Source organism: Sapajus apella, unplaced genomic scaffold, assembly GCF_009761245.1.
Source record: "Sapajus apella isolate SASKATOON/1434 unplaced genomic scaffold, GSC_monkey_1.0 scaffold23, whole genome shotgun sequence".
Lineage (NCBI taxonomy): Eukaryota > Metazoa > Chordata > Mammalia > Primates > Cebidae > Sapajus > Sapajus apella.
In genome coordinates, this window is record NW_022436963.1 from 20409634 (window position 1) to 20435909 (window position 26276).

A 26276-nucleotide genomic window follows, 5' to 3' on the forward strand; every position below is an offset into this window, starting at 1 on the left:
TGTGTGTGTGTGTGTGTGTGTGTGTGTGTGTGTGTGTGTGTGTGTGTTTTAAATAGCTAGCTGTGGTGAGGGATTTTGTTTAGAGAGAAGTATTCAGGAAGAAACGGGAATGACTTTGAGGCTAAACATTCAGACAACTTCTAAATAAACAATTTTTATGTCTGCAAGTTCATTTTTAAGCACTCTGCAGATTTTCCTAGATTCATTTGTTGAGTGTTTTCCTGGAATATTTTTTTTCCTCTGTGTTGTAGTACAGTTACCCCAGTATAAACACAATGCAAATATTATTACAAATATAAATTCACTTCTGTGTTAATGGCACATTGTTGAGGTCATATTTGTACTATTATAGATAAAACGTGAGGCCTTAAAAATCAGTTACAGCAAATGCTTTGAAGACTAAAATTCCGTTAATTTATGTTGAAGTTTGAGGAACTCTAATTTATCATTTTTCCATCTTTTTTTTTTTTTTTCATCCTTTAAAACCCCAAAGAAAAATTGGAGTTCTGGGCCTTGATAAATAGCTTTTTCAGGGACTGGTACAGTGGCTCATGCCTGTAATCCCAATACTTTGGGAGGCTGAGGGCGGGGGATCACTTGAGGACAGGAGTTTAAGACCAACTTGGGTAACAGAGAGAGACCTCATCTCTACCAAAAAAAGAAAAAAACACTTTTTCAGTAGCCCAGTAGGGATACTAGGTATGTGTGGAAGGAGTACAGCTTCTATCAATAATACTCATGTGCACTTTATGTTTTTTAAATTGTGGTGATACATGTAAATATTACTGAACCATATAATATTACAACAATGAATGGTATAGAAAGATCTGTATTATTATTATTTTTTTTTTTTTTGAGAGAGAGTTTTGCTCTTGTCACCCAAGCTAGAATGCAATGGCATGATCTCAGCTCACTGCAACCTCTGCCTCCCAGGTTCAAGCGATTCTCCTGCCTTAGCCTCCCGAGGAGCTGGGATTACAGGCATGTGCCACCACACCCAGCTAATTTTGTATTTTTAGTAGAGATGGGATTTCTCCATGTTGGTCAGGCTGGTCTCGAACTCTGATCTCAGGTGATCTGCCAGCCTTGATCCCCCCAAAGTTCTGGGATTACAGGTGTGAGTCTCCATGCCTGGCCATGAGGGATCTTTATTTTAAAAAAAGGTTTTAGTGATAATGTTAGCTTGTAAGTTTTAACATATGCAGAAACAATTCCATGTAACCCACTTCTTGCCTAAGTCCTGTATAATTAGTACTTGAACGTGCACAGTGTTTAAGAACATGGAATTCTTGGGAATTGCCCTGCATTCTTTCTTTCTCCCTTCCACCTCTTAAATCTGAGCTGGAGTGTTTCCTAGTTATACCAAGTGCATCAATGGGAAGATTAAGTCATTTTAAAATAAATATACAATAGACAGGTTCCAGAGATTGCTATGCTCAGTGAAGATTTCTGAAAGGATTGTGCTTTTCTCTCAGGTTTCCACGTGATTTGATGAGGGTTCTCAAAAACAAACAATAATTATTTTAAAACTCGTAAAATAAAGTGAGCAAATAAAAGCCCCGGGGCGTTACGATGCCAGCAGTGATAATTATTCATGTTTCCTTTATATTACAACAAGAAGAAAACAAATTAATTTCATCCTTTAATGCAAAGGCCGCCCTTCTGAAACCTGAGGCAGAGGATCTGCTTCAAAGTTTTTTGCCTCGAAAGCTGACAGGCCCAGAGTCTTGGAATGCAAAGCTCATCCATAATCGCTAGAAACAGATTACAAAATCAAAGGGAAGCCAGGTTGATTGTAGAAATCAACTGCCCTCTGCCTTTCAGGCAAGAGACGGTGGTTTTCTAATCTGAAAGATGATGAGGCGGTTCATCCAACAGGTGAGTTGGGTGTTGATCAAGATTAAATTTTAGAAAGTCTACATTCCTTAGTTCAAAGAAAAAGAAACTTATGGCAAAGGGAGGAGGGCTAATAGGAGAACTCAAAAACATCACTGGGTTTGAAATTAGGCAGGAACTCAAAGCCAAATGTGTTTTAAAATCTTAGAGAAGAAAAATTACTTAAGATGGCAAAAACATTAAAGATGAATTAAGTAAATTGAAAATTACTGCCAACTCCTCTCACACCCCATGACCCCGCTTTGCCTCATCAGAACCTTAGGCTTGTCCCCTGAAAAACATTTCAGACAACAACTTTTCAATTTAGTAAATGGAAGTTCATCAGACAGACAGAAAAACCTATAGCAGATATTCTTAGGGAAGCTGCCAAATAATTGCTTGCTTTAGAAGGGTTATTAAGTATTAAAAATGCTGAAATGAGGAACTGAGCAAGGCAAGTACCAGGCTCAGACAGCTCCAGAAGAGTGGGGAGCAAATATCCAACTCACCTGTGGACTTTTCCACCTACGCAAGTGACCTCAATACAGTTCTGGTGAAGGAGGGTGAGAAGGGGGTGAAGGAGTGGGGTCTAGCAATATCTTGTTCCAGGAAGAGAAGAGAACACATGCTTTGGCAAAGGCCGTGTTCTTTTAAAAGTCTCAGTCCTCACCATATCTTCCATTTAACAACCACTGTTCTAGAAATCCCAGGCAACGAATACTGAGTTTTAATACTGACTGCTAATGTTCTTTGACTCATTCATGGTGTTTACTAAACAATACATCAATCAAGTGTACCACTATTTGCCCGGTACTCTGCAATTTCATTTAGTGAGTGAAATTTAATTAAGACTTATAAAGAACTCCAGGATTTCAAGCCTGAAGTGTAAAAGCTGTTTTGGAAGTGCAGTCTGCCCAGGACAGAACGTTTCTTTTACTCCCAACCATGGCAAGAGAGGTAACCTTATAGGTACCAGGCAAGCCAACATTTGAGAGAGGGATCTTTCAAAGAGAGAGGTAACGGGATCCTTCAGTGGGTTTCCATGACTGTCATGGATCAACAAAGAGAACCAGAGAAGTGAGTCAGATGATGTGGCTGAATGCACAAAGGTAATATGAAACAGTATCAAGTCCTGGTGCCACACCCTCATGGCTAATTTAGCTGGATTATAAATTTAACCAGTAGGTCACTGGGTTCAGGTGCCACACAGGACATCTCATTTTTGTCCTTGGCTTCTTGGTTCAGTTGACCAAGACACCTAATGAGGTAAATTTCAGGTTTTGATTGCCAAGTAGGAGAACAGAATCAAAGACAGTTTTGGGGCTGGAAATGGAACTTTTGAAAATATGGCTCCTTTTTTTTTTTTTTTTGCATATGATGGGAGGCAATGAGGATCCGGAAGATGAAGCGTAATGTCAAATCCCCTCGAATATGGCGACTCTGGACTCCCTGTCTGGTGCTCTTTCCACTCTATCATGCACTAGTTAACTTTTCATGACCCCAGTGCAAATGTCTCATCGGGAGTCCTCCAAAGGTATGTTTCTGGTAAAAACTGGAAACAGGAGAGGCTATGGAAAAATGAATCCAAATGCTACCTCCACTGTTGCTGGGACTGTATGTTCTCAACATACACTCTCAAAGTAGAGGGGGCAATTATTTCTTAAGACTATTCTGCTCTTCCCATATGGATGCAGAACTTCATGGAAATTTATCTGCACTATAGCAATGAATATTAATACTGTGGTCACAAATACTTAGGATTTAGACATACTTGAGAAACTACTGGGACACCTCAGTTTGTTTCCAAGTCTACTACTAATTACCTATTTTAAGGATAAATCTTTAAAATTAACTTGTAGAACACCAACACATAAATGTAGAAGAAATGAAAAAGAAAGAAAATTGCCATTGTACCTCTCCTAGTAGTAACTGATTCAGGCAATAATCCTCAAAAACTATCTATTGAAGTCTGGTGCCGTGGCTCACACCCATAATCCCAGCACTTTGGGAGGCCAAGGTGGGGGGATTGCTTGAGCTCAGGCATTTGAGATCAGCCTGGGCAGCATAGTGAAACTCTGCTCTATAATATATCAAAAATTAGCTGGATGTGGTGGCTCGTGTCTATACTCAAAATACTAGGTAGGCTGAGGTGGGAGGATGGCTTGAGCCTGGGATGTTGAGGCTGCAGTGAGCCATGATCACGCCACTGCACTTCAACCTGGCCAACAGAGCAAAATCCTGTCTCAAAAACAACAAATAAAAACCCCACAACTTTTGAGTGAAAGTTGGATGAGAAACAGGACAGGATATTTACGTAATCACAAATACCTCTCCATAGAGTACTTATTAATCACAAAGGGAAAACAGTAACTCTTCCAAGGGGAAGCTGACACATACCATCTTAACTCTGTGAGGAGATATGGCCAATAACAGGATAGAACAGCTTCATAAGCCTCCTGATTGTAAGGTACGCATGGAGAAGGACAGAACCCCACCTATCATGTGAAATGAAAATGTTTCACAACTGGAAATTAGGGGCTGGGAAAGGTCTGATTTGTAGCATTAGTTGATGTCAGCAGTGTAAACACTCCCACCATGGCTGATTTCAAGCTACCAATATAACATCACAGAACATGGAGTCTGAATGAGATGTGAGAATTGGCTCTCATGAGCTGGTACAAGCTGGCTCCAGCACTCCTGTCAAAAATGCATTACTAGAGCCATTCATGAGGAACCACGAGGCAGGTCCAAACTGAAGGATATTCTATAAAACATCTGGCTTGGCTGGGAGTGGTGGCTCACACCTGTAATCCTAGCACTTTGGGAGGCTGAGGTGGGCAGATTACCTGAGATCAGGTGTTTGAGACCAGCCTGGCCAACATGGTGAAACCCCATCTCTACTAAAAATACAAAAATTAGCCAGGTGTGGTGGCATGTGCCTATAATCCCAGCTACTTGGGAGGTTGAGGCAGGAGAATCTCTTGAACCTGGGAGGTAGAGGCTGCAGTGAGCTGGGATAGCACCATTGCACTCCAGCTTGGGCAAGTAGAGTGAAACTCTAAAAAAAAAAAAAAAAAATTCTGGCTCATATTCTTCCAAAATATCAATATGATGAATCCCCAAAAGAGGTTCTAATGTAAAGGAGACTGAAGAATCATAACAACTGAATTCAGCGTGCTATCCCAGATCAGGAGGAAATGTTACAAGGACATTATTGGGACCACTGGACTGTATATTAGACAATAAATACTATAGGTTCAATGTTTACATTTTCTGAGTGTGTTCTTTGTAATAGGATCATATAGGGGATGTCCTTGATCTTAGGAATTATACAATGAAATATTTAGGGATAAACAGGTATCATGTCTGTAACTTACTCTCAAGTGGCTCAGAAAAAAAGGCTCAGAAAAAAATTTACATATGAAAGGAGAAGGTCAAATGTGGCCAAATGTTAAAAACTGGTAAATTTGGTTTGGTAGACATACTGGTATCTTTTGATACTATTCTTGCAATTCTTCCTTAAGTTTGAAATGGTCTCAAAATAAAAGTCTGAAGCTAGGTACAGTGAGTGGTATGTTCCTCTAGTCCTTGCTAGTCAGGAGGTGGAGTGGGAAGGATCGCTTGAGCCCAGGATTTCAAGGCTTCGGTGAGCTGTGATTGTGCCATTGCACTCCAGCTTGGGTGAGAGAGCAAGACCCCATCTCTCAAAAAAAGTTTGCAAAAAGAAAAAAAAGGACATATATTCCTGGAGTGGTGGATATCTGTTTTGACCAGCAACTACCCTCCTCTTTTTCTGAGCAGACTACTCTATTCTTTTGGATAATTACTTATTTCCCTACTGGCTACAGCAGAAACACATCATCATTTTTGGGGGGAGGGATGGAAGCTGCTCCAAGAACCCCACTCCAGGATTTTCTGAATTAGACCAAAGGGAAGAAAGTTTTTTTTCCTCTCTCTCTCTCTGGGAGCAAAGTTGGGAAGGTGTGACCTAGAGGAAATCAATGACCACAGATGGAAAGGTGCTACCTGATATTGGTAGTCAACTGTATCCACTGTTGAGCAGTGCCAGACTTCAAAGCCTGGTTAAAATTCAAAAATTGGCAAAAACAATACTCAAGCAGGGTGCTCTGGCTTGCACCTGTAGTCCCAGCTACTCAGAAGACTGAGGTGGAAGGATCACTTGAGTCCAGGAGTTTGAGGCAGTAGTGAACTGTGATTGCACCATGACACTCCAGCCTGGGTGACAGAGTAAGCCCTGACCTTAAAACAAACAAACAAACAAAAAAAGAGACTATTTGGATGCTGTTTAGGATGCTTTCATTTTGGCTTACTGCCAAGCCAACAAACAGCGCAGAGAACAGAGGTAATAAGGACACAAATGAGTGAGTGCATACAGCTGCCTAGAGTTTATCTCACATCTCATTTCTCCTGAGCACAGATCTACATGGAGGGAAGAACCTGCCGGGTCAGAAAAACTCACACTGTTTTTGTTTGTTTTTGAGACAAAGTCTCACTCTGTCTCCCAGGCTGGAGTGCAGTTGTGCAATCTCACTCACTGCAACCTCTGCCTCCTCGGTTCAAGTGATCCTCTCACCTCAGCCTCTCGAGTAGCTGGGATTACAAGCACATGCCACCACGACTGGCTAATTTTTGTATTTTTAGTAGAGATAGGGTTTCACCATGTTGACCAGGCTGGTCTCAAACTCCTGACTTCAAGTGATCCACCTGCCTTGGCCTCCCAAAGTGCTGGGATTTCAGGCATCAGCCACTGCACCTGGCAACCCACACTGGTTTTTATACAATTAGTCTGGTGGTGACGGGGCCATGCCAACACCGAAGATCTGCTACTACTCTACAAGGGGATTCTCCCTAAGCCATAGAAACATATACTTTGTGCTAATGCCTATTTTCCAGTAGTTGCTGTGCGCCTTAGGAAACCAGGCCATACTTACCACATTGCATCCCACTCCTACTCACATCCTTTGGGTACATTATTTTCTCTCTTTTTGTCCAAGCTAGTTGTTAGAAGTAATCTTTATGGGGGTGGTCTCAGTGATATAATGACCATTCACCCTCTAGACCAGAGTTTGGCAACCTCAGCACGACTGATATTTTGAGTGAGATAATTCTCTATTGTGGGGGCTGCCCTGTGCATTGCAGGGTGCTAGCAGCATCCCTGGCCTCTACTCACTAGGTGCCAATAGCAGCCTACCCCTAGCTGTGACAACTAAAAACATCTGTAGACATTGCCAGATGTTTTCAGAATGGCCCCTAGTTGAGAACCACTTCTCTAGATTCTCTAAGTGTTATTCTTGTGTGAGGCTAGAATAATCCCAAACCTACTAAAGCAGAAGGGCTCATCCAGGCGAAACTGCCTTTGTGGAGCTGTGTTTTGGCATTACTCCACCGGCTTATTTTGAAAAACTATGTAACAACCCTCAGAACTCATTATTTTAATACCTCCAGTGTGTTGTTGAGAACACTGTTTATTACACAATATGACACCCCATTGGGGGAAGTTTCTGATTTTTCATATCAGTATTGACTGTGCCCCTTCTGAGTGGCTCTTTTCCTCTTACCTTAATGACCACTCTGAGTTATGTAAGTGAGCGTAACTTCCTCTTTACTTTGGCTTTTAAGAGAAATTGAATTATAAATTTGTGAGGTAAATGCTTTATACTAACCATGCTAAATATTTTATAGTAACCTTAATCTTGGCAGTATCTAATTATTTCTACCTTTATTTTCTTACTAATAAATAACCCTAATTTCATCACTTGCTATATTTTAGTATGTTCAGGATTGACTTTTTATTTTATTTTATTTGGAGACAGAGTCTCGCTCTGATACCCAGGCTGGAATGCAGTGGTGCTATCTTGGCTCACTGCAGCCTCAACCTCTCAGGGTCAAGCAATCCTCCCACCTCAGCCTCCTGAGTAGCTAGGACTATAAAGGTGTGTCACCATGCCTGGCTAATTTTTGTTTTTGAGATAGAGTCTCACTCTGTCACCCAGGCTGCAGTGCAATGGTGCAATCTTGGCTCCCTACAGCCTCTGCCTCCTGGGTTCAAGCAATTCTCCTGCCTCAGCCTCCCTAATAGCTGGGATTACAGGTGCATGTCACCATACCTGGCTAATTTTTGTATTTTTAGTAGAAGCAGGATTTTGCCATGTTGGCCAGGCTGGTCTCAAACTCCTGACCTCAAGTGACCTGCCCGCCTCAGCCTCCCAAAGTGCTGGGATTACACTGCAAGTCACCATGCCTGGCCATCATTTTTGTAATTTTTATAGAGATGGGGTTTTGCCATGTTGCCCAGGCTGGTCTTGAACTCCTGGGCTCAAGCAATCCTCCTGCTTCAGTTTCCCAAAGTGCTGGGGTTTTAGGCGTGAGCCACTATGCCCAGCCAGTATATTCAGTATTTAAAAATTTTTTAAATTGAGGTACATATAGTAAAATGCACAAGTCTCAGTGTACAGCTTAATACATTTTGACATGTGTTTGTTACTCATGTACTCATCACCCAGAGCAAGAGAGCAAAATCAAACATTTTCCTTAATTTTTTCATCTTAGAGAAATGTATATATTTCTATAAATGATATCAAATCAATATAATTATTTTGCTAGTTAGAAAAGTATAAAATAATCTTGCAAAACAATTTCAAATTGCAATTTTTTTTCAATATCACCTTTACTGGTTTGAGCAATTTAAAAATTACTAACCAATTTGAGTACTTCCCTTGCAAATGCATATGATTTGCTATTACCTATATGTGAAATGAGCCTTTGTTTACTTACCTATTTGAGAACCTGTTTGATTTGAGTTGTGTATATATTGCTAATACTATTAGCACTAACACTCTGTCTTATCTATCAGGTACAAATTGTGTCCTTCAGTCTGTTCACCTTTGATATATCCTTCTCCTAGCCTGTGAAGTCTGGACTGGGACCTATCTCCCCACTGGAAGAACCTGTGGGGCCATGAGCAAGTAATTTTTCTGAAACTCAGCTCCTCATCTGCAAAATGGAACATAATATTATTAACTTTACTAAGTTGTTTGGAGCAGCAGTCTCCAGCCTTTTTGATACCAGGGACCAGTTTTATGAAAGACAATTTTCCCACAGACCAGGATTTGGGGATGGTTTCGGGATAATTCAAGTGTATTTTAAGACAGAGTTTTGCTCTTTCCCTCAGGCTGGAGTGCAGCGGCACGATCTTGGCTCACCCCAGCCTCCACCTCCTGGGTTCAAGAGATTCTCCTGCCTCAGCCTCCTGAGTAGCTGGGATTACAGGTGCATGCCAACATGGTCAGCTAAGTATTTTGTATTTTTGGTAGAGACGGGGTTTCACCATGTTGGCCAGGCTGGTCTTGAACTGCTGACCTCAGGTGACCTGCCTGCCTCGGCCTCCCAAATTGCTGGGATTACGGGCATAAACTACCTTGCCTGGTTGCGTATTACATTTACTGTGCACTTTATTTCTATTATTATTACATCATAATATATAATGATATAATTATACAATTCACCATAGGGTAGAATCAGTGGGAGTCCTGACTTGTTTTCCTGCAACTAGATGGTCCCACTTGGGGGTGATGGGAGACAGCGATGGATCATCTGGCATTAGATTCTCATAAAAAGCATCTTAGATCCCTCGCATGCACTGTTCACAATAGGGTTTGCACTGCTATGAGAATCTAATGCTGCAGCTGATCCGACAGGAGGCAGAGCATAGGCGGTGATGCAAGTGATGTGGAGCAGCTTCAGATGAAGCACATCTGAAATACAGATGAGGCTTCACTTGCTCACCCACCCGCTGCTCATCTCCTGCATGGCCCGGTTCCTAACAGGCCATGTACTGGTAGCAGCCTGGGGCCTGGGGCTTGGGGAACCTTGGTTTAAGAGCATTCAGTGAAGGATGAATGTAAAGCATTTGTTGCAAAGCCTAGCATCCAAAGACTCTCTTAATGTTACTCTCCATATATTTGCTGTGTTGCTTCTTAAATTCATATAATTATATCTATTTTTAGATTCTCTCCTTTGCTCTGGGTCACTGTTTTATATAGTTCTATAACATTTAATCACTGTTCATGACAATATGTGTCAATATCTAACAGGAAAAATGCTTTAATTTTCCATATGAATCTTTGACATTCTCTTATTTTCAAAGAAATTTTAATCTTGTCAAGTTTAAAAAAGATACAATAATTTGTCTTCCTCTTTGCAACCATAGCACATCTCTGTTAAAATCACTTTAGTTTTGTTTTAGAAATGTGGTCACCCAAGCTGGAGTGCAGTGGTGCCATCACTGCTTACTGTAACATCAAACTCATAGGCTCAAGAGATCCTCTGGCCTCAGCCTACTGAGTAGCTGGGACTTCAGGCATGGGCCACCATGCCTGGCTAATGAAATCACTTTATAGCAATCATCAAGCTTTGTGATGTTCCTACAAATATCACACGAATCCCATATGAGGATTAATATTCAGTATTTTATATTTTGCTATACTAATGAACTGATTTTTTTCATCCTATTACTTATCTGATTGTTATCACACAGGATTATTACTACTTTTAGTGTATTTAACTTGTAACCAATGTCTCACCAAAGCTAATAATGTTAACAAGTTTTAGCTAATGTATTTCCATTTTCTAGGCTTATAGTAAAACTGTCTTCAAATAATATTTTCATGTAGTTCTTTGCAATGTGCATAGTGTATCTGGTTGCATTGTATGAAACAGACGTTATATCTTACTGCACACCTCTCATACTATAAGTTGGTTTTGTTGTTTTCTTTGAAAGCAGACTTTTTAATTAATTAATTAGTTTATTTATTTTTTGAGACAGAGTCTTGCTCTGTTGCCTGGGCTGGAGTATAGCGGTGAGAATTCGGCTCACCACAACCTCCACCTCCTGGGTTCAAGCAATTCTCCTGCTTCAGCCTCCTGAGTAGCTGGGACTACAGGCATGCACCACCATGCCTGGTTAATTTTTGTATTTTTAGTAGAGACAGGGTTTCACTATGTGGGCCAGGCTGGTCTTGAACTCCTGACCCTATGATCCACCCGCTTGGCTTCCCAAAGTGCTGGGATTACAGGCATGAGCCACCACACCCAGCCTATTTTTATTTTTTTAAGACAGAGTCTCACTCTGTCACATAGGCTGGAGTACAGTGGCGAGATCTCAGTTCACTGCAACCTCTGCCTCCCGGGTTCAAGTTATTCTCATGCCTCAGCCTCCTGAGTAGCTGGGATTTCAGGCACCCACCACCATGCTCGGTTAATTTTTGTATTTTTAGTAGAGATGTGGTTTCACCATTGTGGCCAGGCTGGTCTCGAACTCCTGGTCTCAAGTGATCCACCCATCTAGGCCTCCCAAAGTGCTAGGATTACAGGCATGAGCCACCATGGCTTGTAAGTTGGTTTTAGATCAACTTTTTGACAGTCTACTAAAGCTTAACGTATATATGCAATATAGCTCAGCAATTTTCTCCTAAGTAAATACCTAGCAGACATGTTTGCATATGCCCACTCCAAAGACAGGCACTAGGATCTTCAAGGCAGTGCTATTTGTAATAATCAAATACTGCAAGCTACACAAATGCCTAATAATAAGTAAATGAAGCTTGGTATATTCATACTATATACTATTATTCAGCAGTGAAAATGAACAAGCTGGGCACAGCTACATATGAGAATATGGATGAATCTCAAAAACATATTTGAGCAAAAACAGCCAGACAATACCAGTAATGCCAATGGAAGTCTTGGATCTAAGCAATTAGATGACTCCTGTCATACAAGGTTCAAAGTCAGCCAAAATTAAGAAATGCTATTAAAAGCAGTGGTAGTGGACAGAATAAGGACTGGAAGAGAAACATGAGAGGGTCTTCTCAGGTGCCAATAATCTTCTGTTTCTTTGATGTTGATGCTAGTTACATGCACCTGTTTTTTTTGGAGACAGGGTCTTGCCTTGTCACCCAGGCTGGAATGCAGTGGTACTATTATGGCTCACTGCAGCCTCGAACTCCTGGGCTCAAGTGCTCTTCTCACCTCAGCCTCACAAATAGCTGGGCCTAAAGATGTGTGCTAGCATGCCTGGCTAATTTTTCATTTTTATATTTTGTAGAGACAGGATCTCGCTACATTGCTCAGGCTGGTCTTGAACTCCTGGGCTCAAGTGATCCACCCCCCTTGACCTTCCAAAGTGCTAGGATTACAGACATGAGCCCTGCACCCAGCCTATTATGCACTTTTCTATATGTATATTATTCTTCAGTACAAAGTTAAGAAACAAATCCTGATCTTACTCGTATCCTTTTCCATCTTACTGAATGGCAACCCCATACTTTTTCTTGAGACAGAGTCTCACTCTGTTGCCCAGGCTGGAGTGCAGTGGTGTGATCTGGGCTCACTGCAACCTCTGCCTCCTGGGTTCAAATGATTCTCATGTCTCAGCATCCTGAGTAGCTAGGATTACAGGCACTCGCCACTGCCCTGCTAATTTTTGTATTTTTAGAGATGGGGTTTCGCCATGTTAACCAGGCTGGTCTCAAACTCCTGGCCTCAAGTGATCTGCCCACCTTGGCCTCCCAAAGTGGCAACCCTATTCTTAATTGCTTAGTTCCAAGACTTCCATTGGCATTACTGGACACAGAGTTGGGGGGTGAGCAATATGCACAACTGTACTTGGTGACTCTGTTTACATCTTTTAATACATTATACACATTATTCATTTTCTTTATTATCTGATACCCTACCTGCTGTTACCCCTGACTAGTAAGTAAAATTCTTAAGGGCATGAATTGTTATCTGCTTTTTCCATAGTTGTAGCTCCAGAAACTAGAACACTCCCTGGCACACAGCAGGTATTCAATATTTGTAGAATAGCAACTGAAAGAGTAATGAAGTAAAAAGTTGGTGAGGGTATTTATATCCTTCTTTTTAAAAAGGAAATGCTTCTTTTGTTTCTTGATTCACTATAGATTTGATTTGCCCTGATTTTCAACTCAGAGTGAGGGATTCCAGGTTTTTGAACTATGAGGACATAGCCTAGTCTTCACCATCTATGAGAACTGTAAGCATGGTACCTAGACAGCAATTCTAGATATGCAAATTTAAACACAACACACAAAGAGGTGATAGATGTCAAAATGGCATTTACTCTTCTGGCTTTATTTTCTACAAACATAGCAGGAAAATCATATCTATGTAACACTTCATGGAGTTTTGAGGACAAACAAACATAAGACATAAAGATGCTTTTAAAAAATTACAAAAACAAACAAAAAAACAAGTACAGGTGTTTTTGTGGGTGTGTATCAGTTTCAAAGACACGGGCATTATGACCAAAGTATCTGGGCAGACCGCTTCTCAGAAACTTGATCACAATGAAGACAGGAACAAACAGAGAGAGAGAAAGTTTGTCACATGTGAATTAATGCTCAGCTGTGGGAGGATAACACAAACATACAGATATGAAAATGAGAAAGGAGAGAAAACTAGCTAGACCACACTTTCTCCAGGTACCAGCCCAGGTATGGTTTGTGCAAAGCACTTTTTAGGTGGCACATGTATTTGTTCTTGAGATGAAATTCCAAGTAGTTTAAATAGAAACAAGGTCTTGGTTTCTAGATACCATTCTGCACTAAAAGGAAAAATCACTGATTCCAACGCAATGGCAACCAAAGTTTAGAGAGAGCCTGGACTGTCTTATCATGTCACAAAATAAAGAAGTGAGGTCAGGCATAGTGGCTTATGCCTGTAATCCCAACACTTTGGGAGGCCTAGACGGGAGGATCGCTTGAGCCCAGGAGTTCTCGAACAGTCTGGGCAACACAGTGAGACCTGCTACAAAAAAATTTAAAAATTATCCAGATACGATGGTGTGCACTTGTAGTCCCAGCTACTCGGGACAATGAAGTAGGAGAATCACTTGAGCCTGGGTAGTTGAGGCTGCAGTGAGCTGTGACTGCACAGCTGCACTCCAGGCTGTGTGACAGCGTGAGACTTTGTCTCAAAAAAAAAAAAAAAAAAAAGAAAGAAAGAAAAACAAGCACTCAAAAGTGATGGGGACAAGCCACAGAACACCAGATCTGACTTAAAAGGAATTCTATTGTGCAAAGTGGGAACCATTAGAGCATCAAAATGAATGACAGAAAGGAATTATATCAAATTAAATGGAATCCATGAGTCCATGCTGATACTGTTTTTTGTTGTTGTTGTTTTGTTTTGTTTTTTAAGATGGAGTCTTGCTCTGTCACCCAGGCTGGAGTGCAGTGGCACAATCTCAGCTCACTGCAACCTCTGTCTTCTGGGTTCAGCTGAGTCCCCTGCTTCAGCTCCCAAGCAGTTGGGATTCCAGGCACCCACCACCATGCCTGGCTAATTGTTGCATTTTTAGTAGAGATGAGGTTTTGCCACTTTGGCCAAGCTGGTCTCAAACTCCTGACCTCAGGTGATCCACCCACCTTGGCCTCCCAAAGTGCTGGGATTACAGGTGTGAGCCACCATGCTTGGCCTGAAAAATATTTTTAAAGAATGAAGATGGAGAAGAAGGAAACATTATTCTTTACATACGAATGCTAAGAAATGTTGAAGGTGATTCAATTAGAAACTTACCTTTTGCAATGACCATAGTACTAACTGACTTAAGCAAGATCACCACTGGAGGCAGAGATCATTGGGTCAAAGACTATTGAGAAATGGGATGGTCAAGTAGCCTCAAAGTGTCAATTCAAGAAAACTTAATTACAGAGGAAAAAGTGACTTCAGAATAATCCAGCAGATACCACTTTAACTCAAACAAGACAGACTGACATTGCATTCCTCCTTGTGAGATGCAACTGAGGCCACTTCATCATCTGTAGAGTGTTCCTGCCATGAGAAAATTATTAGACTAGTGATTCTCAAACTTTGGTGTATTGCAGATACCTGGAGAACTAATAAGGAATACAGAATCCTGGACTCATCAAAGTATTAATAGGATAGAAAGACATAGGACAGGATGTGGGTCTCTGTGTTTTCACTAAGTTCCCAGATGTTTCTGATTCATGTCCAACATGATGTGTGTTTGGAACTAGTGAGTTAGATAAATCCATATTTCACAAGTTGAGAGATCTTCTGCAAGGTAGCTGCCCTATACTCTTCAGAAATACCAGTGTAATAAAAGCCAAAGGAAGTCTGGCCACCTGCTCCTGATTATAAAGGAGACTTTAGAGTTATGACCACTAAATGCAATGTGTGATCCTGAATTGGCTCCAGAACCAGAAAAGGATGAGAAAAACTAGAAGGAACATTAGCCATCAGAATAATTTAAATAAAGAGTGTATATTAGATAAACACAATTTGTGAATTATGGTATTAATCTCATAAAACTCTAACCTCCACATGGGCAGGGATATCTTTAATTCATCACTGCACACCCAGCACCTATATAGTGCCTAGCACATAGAAAATAGTTAATATGTGTGTGTGTGTGTATGGATATACATTTATATATACATATGGAGAGAGAGAGAGTCTCTCTGTATGCCCCAGGCTGGAGTGCAGTGGCATGATATTGTTTCACTGCAATTTCTGCCTCCTGGGTTCAAGCGATTCTCGTGCCTCAATCTCCCAAGTATCTGGAATTACAGGCATGCACCACCACGCCTGGCTAATTTTTGTACTATTAGTAGAGACAGGGTTTCACCATGTTGGCCAGGCTGGTCCCATACTTGTAGCCTCAAGTGATCCTCCTCCCTTGGCCTCCAAAGGGCTGGGATTACAGGCATGAGCCACTGTACCTGGCCTAATACATATTTTTAAATGAATTAATCTATACCTTTAAAAAAACTAAACCTTTGATGACAATGTTCTACCAGAATATGCTGCAAAACACATCATCAGGACTATGAGCTTTCCTTCTCCCAATTCTTATTTTTACTTCTCTCCTATTCTGAAGTCTTAAGTCTCTCCTTCATTCCCTCTAAGCCCAGGAAGAATGAGACTGTCAGGAGGTCAAATATCAGAGACTGGCTCCTCCATTCTGCCAGTATCTGAATCCTCATAAACGTTTGTGCCAACACATTTTCAAAGCAAGGGAGTGAGTGTTTATGAGACTGCCCTGGAAATTAGAGGTGTGGTGATCTATGGCTAAATTGTTAGGCGATGCAAGACAGGCAGGCAGCCTAAATAGGTCAAGCTCTGCTAATAGGCATGGAGGTTCCAAGGCACCCACATCTGATACATATGCAGGGAGACAATTGGAGAACAGATGAATAACCAGTATTAAACAAACACTTAGAACCAAGCTCTCAACTTCTGTACTTATCCTTCCACATTGTAAGATTACATACACAGCAGACTTTAATTACAGCATTCTAATTGCTTAAACGCACCCTGGAACCAATTTACGATGACAATTTGAATTAGTAGCAGCAGGGTGTTCTGATGGAAAACTATTTTTTTTCTAAGTAGAAAAAAGAAAGGCTGCAAGGTGGTTACAAGATAATCAAGGATTTTAGAGGAAGAAAGGAGGAATCAGGAGGAGGAAAATTATGGTCATGATTTTAAAATTAAGCCTTTGACTAAAGAAGCCCTGGTAAAGTAGGTATCCTATCTGGCTGTTTTGCACGAGTAAATATGCAGAGATACTTTGATTTTCAGGACAATATCATCCATCGAATTGGACTTCTCATTTATTAATATTTTTCCAATAGGGAATATCATGTTTAAAATATTTTCACCAACACTTTTCTTTTTCTTTTTTTTTTTTTTGTGTGTGTGTTTTTTGTTTTTTGTTGTTGTATTTTTTTTTCCCATTTATTTATTTTATTGCATTTTAGGTTTTGGAACATTCTTCTTTTATGTTATTATTGTGGTTATATATGACCAAGTACTTATAGATGAGAACATTTTATAACATAGTCCTCTTGGGAATTTTGGAATAATATCATCAATAACTACAAAAACAAGAAACATTAATTGTTTATTATCTGTTCTAAGAGCTTGAGATATATATGAATTCATTAGTCCTGTGAAAAGGTAATGTTATCACCCTCCACCTTCATATGTGGAGAGACTGAAGCTTAGGAAGATAAAATAGGCTGTTGTTTAAAGCCACTCAGGCTGTAGGTGATGGAGCTGAGATTTAAAGCTGGACAGTTAGGAATCCCCTACCTCTGATACCCACTTCCCCCACATCATGCATCAAGCCCAACTATGGACCATCTCTCCAAAGGGTGTATAAACAATCTCAGCTGGTGTCCAACACCCATGAACTATTGACTTAACTTCATCCAAGAGTAACCTGTACTCTTTTTTTGTTTGTTTGTTAAGACAGGGTCTCGCTCTGTCACTTAGGCTGGAGTGCAGTGGCGTGATCTCAGCTCAAGTGATTCTCATGCCTCAGCCTCCCAAGTAGCTGGGACTACAGGCGTGACCATCACACCTGGCGAATTTTTGTATTTTTAGTAGAGACAGGGTTTCGCCATGTTGGCCAGCTTGGTCTTGAACTCCTGGCCTAAAGTAATCTGCCTGCCACAGCCTCCCAAAGTGCAGGGATTACAGGTGTGAGCCAGCGCGCCTGGTCTCATGTATTCTTTATAAATTAAAAATTGTTACCATTTGTGGTTCATTCAACAAGTTTCCCTGAAATGGATATATATGAATATATTTATTTATTTATTTTTCTTTTCTTTTCATTTTTTTTTTTTTTTTTTTTTTTTTTAGAGATGGGCTCTTGCTCTGTCACTCAGGCTGGAGTACAGTGGCATGATCATAGCTCACTGCAGCCTCAACCTGCAGTCTCAAGCAATCCTCCTGCCTTGGCCTACAGAGTACCCAGAACTACAGGTGCATGTCACCACACCCAGCTCTCTCAGCCTATTTCTTGATATATCAACTTTGCAAAGGTTCCCCAAAATAGCATTCATCTTAGGCCAACTTAATTATGAAATGGAAGTCTTCTATTCATTCAATTTCGTCTTTCAGAAAAAATATAAAGATAGCCCTTCACACCTCCTCCTTAGGTCTCTTAAGGCTGTGAAGCACTGCAGAAAGGAAAATGACATCTGCTTCTAGTGTGGGTGAAAAAAATAGATGACAGATGGATAGGTAAACAGGTAGATAGATGGACAGAAATAGTTGGTATGGGCAAGTTTGGTTTTTTAAGTTTTTTTGCCATATTTCTTTTGAAATACAAGATTTGTGTCTTTAAGTAGATCAACCAAGAATTTTCTAAAGCAGGAAACATACAAAGAAATTTGACTTATTTTAAAAACAACAACAACAACAACAACAAAATGTTATGAAACATTTTCATTCACTGGTGCCCAAATTCCTAGGTTGTAAAATTTTATAACTTCAGCTGAATGGACCATCTGCCTCCTCCATTTTCCTTTCAAGCATTTATCATAGTATTTTTATATGACTTTTTTTGAGTCACAATTTAGCTGTAATGCAATTCTTGTGGCCCATTTCTGAGACGATGGTGTACCAAAAATATCAGTAGTAGGCTTAAATGTTTTAGGATAATTCATATTAAATGACACCATTATGAAATACAGGTCTTCCAAGTGGATTTTTAGTAGCTTGTCTTGGTGTCTTTCACAAATATTTGAGTGTCTGCTTGTGCTGGCGATATACCAGTGGACCAACAATTCAGCCTTTGTAAATTTACCCTGGCTAGTGCCAACTGGAGGGCATTTTCCTTGTCCTCTGCTTTTTTTTTTTTCCAATATGTCCTTGTACATCTTTGGGCCTCAGTTTTTTATCTGTGAAAAGGAGGAAAAATGATCTTCTCCTTTACCCTCTCAGGGAGGTGACAGGCAAAGAACACAGCAGGATGAAAAGGCCCTGAGGCCATGAGATTAAAAATGACAGGTGTAACAAGCTATTATTATGAAAACTTTTATTCTCACAAATGCACAAGGGAGTATATATCTGAATGCTCAAAGTTTAAGACAAACATAATTTAAATGTCAGAAAAATATATGTGGAAAACCACATGAAATAGAGATTTGTGAAATATTCATTATAAAACTTTCAATAGCCCTTTAAAATATAGTAATAGTCCAGGCACGGTGGCTCATGCCTATAATCCCAGCACTTTGGGAGGTGAAGGTGGGTGGATCACCTGAGGTCAGGAGTTTGAGATGAGCCTGGCCAACATAGTGAAACTCTATCTCTATCAAAAGTATAGAACAATTAGCTGGGTGTGGTGGTAGGTGCCTGTAATCCCAGACACTCAGGAGGCTGAGGCGGGAGAATCACTTGAACCTGGGAGGTGGAGGTTGCAGTGAGCTGAGATTGTGCCACAGCACACCAGCTTGGGTGACAGAATGAGACTCTATCTCAAAACAAATAAAAATAAAATAGAATAATATAGTAATAGATTTCTTCTTTCTTGTGGGCTGGCTAGTCTTCAAACCAGCTTAGATGTTTACTTTAGTGACTTTACTTGGTAAATATCAGTCTTCTGATGATTGGTTATCATAAGAAGGTACATTCACAAGTCTTTTTTTTTTTTTTTTTTTTTTTTTTTTTTTTTGAGACAGAGTCTTGCTCTGTCACCCAGGCTGGAGTACAGGAGTATGATATCAGCTAACTGCAACCTCTGCCACCTGGGTTCAAGTGATGCTCATGTCTCAGCCTCCTGAGTAGCTAGGACTATAGGTGTGCACCACCACGCCTGGCTAATTTGGGTATTTTTAGTAGAGATGGCTAAATTTTGTATTTTTACTTTTCACCACGTTGTCCAGGCTGGTCTCAAACTCCTGGCCTCAAGTGATCTGCCTGCCTCAGCCTCCCAAAGTGCTGGGATTATAGGCATGAGCTACTGCGCCTGGTCCATACAGCCTACAACATTCAATTTCTGTTACTGATCCTTTAAATTATTTCTAAATCTTGAAATGAGTTGAGTATTAAAACACACACACTTGTATGTGTGTACGCACATATACACATTCACATACGCAAACACTCTGAAATCCCAAATGCTAAAACTCAGCCAGGCTAGTAGATATTCTGAATGTATTTTAGTTCTTGGTAACTACTCAAATTGTTGGTTGCTGAACTACATGGAATAATTCCAGGACAAGAACCATAAATGTGATGCTGACAGTAATGGACTGGTTACAGAAAAATATGCTTCATGTTCTTTTCAGTTAAATCACACTGAGACTAATCCTCTTATCTTAAGGCATTATAAATATGGATAGTAATGGGTCTTTCCATGAATGTGTACTTTAAAAAAGTCTCTTTGCCATAAATAGGCAGCTAGAACTCCACAAAAGTATCAAAATATCTTTCTAAGTTTTAGGAGAACCCTTTTCAAAAATAGTCACATTTTGATTATTCAGGAGCTCATTATTGACTTTTGGGGATTCATTTTTCCAATATTTTTTCCATCCCTGGTTTGGTGCTGCCTACATAGTAATTTTAGCTCTAGGAAAAAGAAAAAAGGAAGTCAATTATATTCAGGGCAGTTTGGCTGAATGGTTGGGATGAGAGAGTATACTGGAAGACTTGGCTAGAATGAGGTTTTAGGATTAACTGAATTCCCTCCATGTAGTATATGCTCACTGTCCCTCTCTCCTGGAGGCAATCAGAAGTTGACGACTTATTTCTTTGGAACTCTGAGAAAAAAGTGTTTGAATCCAAGAGCAGAGAAGTATGGCAACCTATCATTGCAGCTGACTTTACAGTGATTCTCCTAAATGTCTCCAAAAGACACTTAGAGCAAGGATGGCAGCAGAGATTATAACAGATATGCTGAGACTCCTGTGCTTTAAAATCTGATCATGCAGTGCTAAAATTGTATTCGGCTAGGTTCAGCATATTAAATTTCAAGGTTACCAGTATAATATCAACTCTGGAAAATTGAATTTAGAAACAGTAGCTCCATCTTAGGGAGAGAAAACAGAGTAAGGTTGAAAGCTGAAAATGTCTAATTTTATGGTTGTTATTCAGAATTGATTTTTAATTTGGCTTGATCTTTTCACAAGCCTATTTTGCAAAATTTGATCAATTTAGTTGCTAGTGTAAATGACATTTATTTTGCTCACTTGACAAATATTTATGGAGGGCCTACCAGTAAATGCCAGGTTCTGTGCCAGTGTCTGGGAGATAAAGACGAACCCTGGTCTTAAGAGTTAGTGCAGTTGCGGGAACTGACTGATGCATAAAGAACAATTCAACATAATAGGAAGAGTTAGAAGAAGTATTTAAGGGATGTTTTTGAAGTTGGAAGAATTTAACTCCCAGTAGGAAATGGTGGGGGTAGACAAGGGGGGGAAAAAAAAAGAACTTATTAAGGGGCAGAAATTCTGGAGCAGAGTTCAAAAGGATGAGTGGAAATTTGCCAAATGGAAATGAGGGGAGATAGGAAGGCCTTTAGTAGAAGGACAAGTATATCAAAAAGGCATGGAGGCTAGATGCATCATCAGGGAAGGAGGAGTTATTTCAGAATGACGACAGGGTGGGTGTAGGAAAAGCCTAGAGTGATAAGCCAGGGCTTGTATGTCCTATCAAGGGGCCTGCTACATAATAGCAGTGGTAATAATAGCAAAAATATAAATAGCAAAACGGAGTCTGTGTCAGACACTCTTCTATACACTTTGCATGTATATTAACTCATCCATTGAGGTAGAAACTGTTTATATTCCCACTTTAAAGTCGATGAAACGAAGGCTTAAAAAGACACGTTATGAAGCCCAGGATAAAACTAAGGCCAAACTCTCCACCACCCCATTATGCAGCTCCTCTGTGGGTTGCAGGGGGCTGGCTAGGCACTAAGTCTTGTTGATTTCACATTCTAAAGTGCCTCCATTCTGCCATCTATTTATTGATTCTTTATTTTTTTTTTATTTTTGAGACGGAGTCTTGCTCTGTTGCCCAGGCTGGCGTGCAGTGGCACCATCTCAGCTCACTGTAACCTCTGCCTCCCAAGTTCAAGTGATTCTCGTGCCTCAGCCTCCCAAGTAGCTGGGACTACAGATGCATACCACCAGGCCTGGCTAATTTTTGCATTTTTAGTAGGGATATGGTTTCACCCTGTTGGCCAGACTGGTCTTGAACTTCTGGCCTCAAGTGGTCTGTCTGCCTTAGCCTCCCAAAGTGCTGGGATTAAGTCACCATGCTTAGCCTATTTGTTGATCCTTTAATCATTCACTCCTTCATTTACCCATTCAACAACTTTTTATCTAACCTCTAGGTCCCAGAGATTCCCACATAAAGGAAACCTGGTCCTAGACTTACTGTGCTAGTTTATAGTTAATTAAATTTAAATGTGAATTTTCAAGACATTTCTGTGCTCTTTCCCGAGGCTTCATACTGATTATTCAAATAGAAGAACGTATGGCATGAGGATGGAGAGCAGACAAGAGGTCAAAGAAGCTGAAATATATAAAATACTAAAAGTGTAACAAAACTGATCTCGACCAAGCAGTTGATCTCAACCAAACAAAAATGTACGCACAAAAGAAATGTCAAAACAATACAACTTATGGTCTAGCACTGAGATTATGGATCCTTTTGATTTGTTGTGCTTTTCTGCATTTTCTAAATTTTCTACAATTAGTATTACCTTTACAATAGGAAAAAAATGTTAGTTGTCTTTAGTAGCAAACCTTTTGCTATTCTAGATAAGGAATTAGAAATATTCAACATTCCCTGAGCTTTATCCAGTGACGAAAATGCCTAAGTGTTTTTGTACTGGATGAGAAGTGATCAGCAACATGTGTTTGATTTTTTTTTTTTTTTTTTTGAGACGGAGTCTCGCTCTGTTGCCCAGTCTGAAGTGCAATGGCATGATCTTGGCTCACTGCAACCTCAACCTCCTGGATTCAAACAATTCTCTTGCGTGAGCCTCCTGAGTAGCTAGGACCACAGGAGGTGCCACCACGCCCAGCTAATTTTTGTATTTTTAGTAGAAACAGGGTTTCACCATATTAGCCAGGAGGGTCTCAATCTCCTGACCTCTTGATTTGCCCTCCTCAGCCTCCCAACGTGCTGGGATTACAGGCGTGAGCCACCACGCCCAGCCAGCAAAATGCTTTTATTGTCTCTCTTTCTTTTTTTTTGAGACAAGGTCTCACTCTGTCATCCAGGTTGGGGTACAGTGGCACAATCATGGCTCACTGCAGCCTTGACCTCTGGGTTCAAGTGATCCTCCTGCCTTATCATGCCAAGTAACTACGACCGCAAGTATGTACTACCACACCCAGCTAGTTACTAAATTTTTTGTAGAGAGCGTGTCTCACTGTGTTGCTTGGGCTGGTCTCGAATTCTAGGCTCAAGTGATCCACCTGCCTCAGCCTCCCAAAATGCCAGGATTACAGGTGTCATCTACCATGCCCAGCCATTTTTATTATCTTGATACAGCTTTGAAGAGGTAAATTTTGGTGAATATACTGATTTTTTCTTTATTTTTCTAATTTAAAACTAATTCAAGCTTCCTGTTAAAAAATTGGAAAAGCAAAACTTAGCAAAAGCTTTTCTCTCAGAAGTAATAAACATTTATACTATGCTATATATTTTTCTATTTCTTTCTATGAGTACATTTCATATATATAAGCAAATAATAAAATTAAAAACAATCATACTGTATTCATTATTTTGTACCTTCTTTTAACATTTAACCATGTAATTTAGATTGTTTTCAGGTAGGTTAAGGAGGGCTAGCCTATTATCTTCAATGGCTATACAATATCCTATTATGTGAATGATTTGTAATTTTCATAATTAATTCCTATTCATGTATATTTGGGCAGTTTCCAGTTTCCTACTATTAGAAATAATAATGTAAAATATGTTTTTATAGGTATCTTTCCATATTTCAATAAAATCTTCTAAGGAATAGATCCCTACACTTGGTAGAGTCCTGGATGACAAGATGTACTTTTTTTTTTTTTTTTTTTTTTTAAACAGACAGGGTCTTGCTGTGTTGCCCAGGCTGGAGTGCAGTGGCACAATCACGGTCTCTGCAGCCTCGAACTCCTGGGCTCAAGTGATCCTCCCGCCTCAGCCTCTTGAGTAGCTGCGACTACAGGCACACATCATCATGCCTGGCTAATTTTGCTTTTGAGGTGAAGTCTTACACTGTTGCCCGGGCTGGAGTTCAATGGCACAATCTTGGCTCACTGTAACCTCTGTTTCCCAGGTTCACGTGATTCTCCTGCCTCAGCCTCCCGAGTAGCTGGGATTACAGGCACTCACCACCACACCTGAATAATTTTTTGTATTTTTAGTAGAGATGCGGTTTCACTATGTTGGCCAGATTGGTCTTAAACTCCTGACCTCGTGATCCGCCTCCCTCAGCCTTCCAAAGTGCTGGGATTACAGGCATGAGCCATTGCTCCTAGCCAACCAGGCTAATTTTTTATTTTTTAATTGTTTGTAGGAACAAATTTTCACCGTGTTGTGCACGCTGGTCCTGAACTCCTGAGCTCAAGCAATCCATCTGCCATCAGTCTCCCAAAGTACCTTGCCTGGCCTTTAGATGTACTCTTAATTTTAAATGGAAATGGCCAAATTCCCTTCCTTAACTCCATCGGCTTTCAAGAGAACTTTGGTTCACATACCAAAATGTAAATGGCATTAAGATTCCAAGGCCAGGGCCGGATGCGGTGGCTTATGACTGTAATTTCAGGCTTAAGCAGGCGGATCATAAGGTCAGGAGCTGGAGACCAGCCTGGCCAATGTGGTGAAACCTCATCTCTACTCAAAATACAAAATTAGCCCGGCGTGGTGGCATATGCCTGTAGTCCCAGCTACTCAGGAGGCTGAGGCAGGAGAATCACTTGAATCTGGGAGGCAGAGGCTGCAATGAGCCAAGATTAAGCCACTGACTCTAGCCTGGGCGACAGAGCGAGACTCCATCTCAAAAAAAAAAAAAGATTCCAAGGATGTTGTGCAATGAGCTCTATCACTCCAAATGCGGCAAGAGCATGTTTTCAGATGATAGGCTGAGACGCTCACGAAGTCTGCGAATGAAAGGGCACACCTAATAAGGTTTTGGTCAAGAAATAGGGTAAGAGGGAGGATAAAAATAAACATGATTGCATAGCCTTGCAATAACCCCATTTTTAATTGGATTACTAATGTTTGGCTCACTTGTCTTTCCACATTTATTTAAAGTACAAAGTTATGAGTACTTATTAGAAAAGAAAAGGGAATCCGGAAAGCTATTTAGCCTTATGGAGCCATTTTCTCCCCCATTTTCTTATGTTTGTTACGTTATCTACTCCTGCTAAGCCTGGAGCAGGAAAGGTCCTAACTGGTTTGGTATCAGGTCAGTATCTCTTGACTGATTCCAAAGATGTTTTATTTAAAGAATCAAAATAAACCTAGGTTTTATCGTGGGGCCGATCTAATATAGAGCAACACCCAGGAGGTTTATGGCCATCTTTTTTGGCTTTATTATTTAATGGTATGGTATGTCTTGAACAGCAGTTTCAAAAGTGTGGTTGGCAGTCCATTAATAAGTATTGCTTAAAAAAAGAATTTCACATACAGGTAAGTTTGGAAAACATTAGGTGAAACCAAATCAAATAGGTTTATATATTGCAGGACTTCTTGAAACCTTTATCATTTGTTTTTCTTTTTAGGGGTGTGTCTTGCTCTGTCACCCAGGCAGGAGTGCAGTGGTATGATGATGATGGCTTATGCAACCTCAAATTCCTGGGCTCAACTGATCCCTTTGCCTCTGACTCCTGAGCAGCTAGGACTACAGGCACATACCATCTCGCTTAGCTATTTTTTAATTTTTTTGTAGAGACAGGGTCTTTCTATGTTGCCTATGCTGGTCTTGAACTCCTGCCCTCAAGTGATCCTCTACTGGGTCTCCCAAAGTGTTGGGATTACAGGCATGAGCCACCCCGTCAGCCCCAAATTGCTTTTTCTTTTCTTTTTTGAGACAGGGTCTTGCCCTGTTGCCTAGGCAGGAGTGCAGCAGTACAATCTCGGCTCACTGCAGCTTCCACCTCCTGGATTCAAGCAATCCTCCCACCTCAGCCTCCCAAGTAGCTGGGATTACAAGCATGCACCACTGCACCCAGCTAATTTTGTTTATTTTTGTAGAGATGGGGTTTCACTCCTGGGCCCAAGTGATCTGTGTGTCTCAGCCTCCCAAAGTGCTGGGATTAGAAGCATGACCTACCATGCCCTGCTCCAAATTGCTTTTTACACTACTTTGGGAAAGAGTAATACGTAACATAAAGGGATGTCAGGCATGCTCAGTCCCTCCAAGGTCCCTGACATCTTTTAGAAATATTAGGTCTTGCCGGGCGCGGTGGCTCAAGCCTGTAATCCCAGCACTTTGGGAGGCCGAGGCGGGTGGATCACGAGGTCAAGAGATGGAGACCATCTTGGTCAACATGGTGAAACCCCGTCTCTACTAAAAATACAAAAAATTAGCTGGG

The 26276-nt window shown here is 40.6% G+C and overlaps 1 protein-coding gene across 6 annotated transcripts in view; it reads right to left on the minus strand.

The window, feature by feature from the left end:
- FRMD4B (FERM domain containing 4B) overlaps window positions 1–26276 on the minus strand; it is a 364030-nt gene that overhangs the window by 77572 nt on the left and 260182 nt on the right. The window lies entirely within an intron of this gene.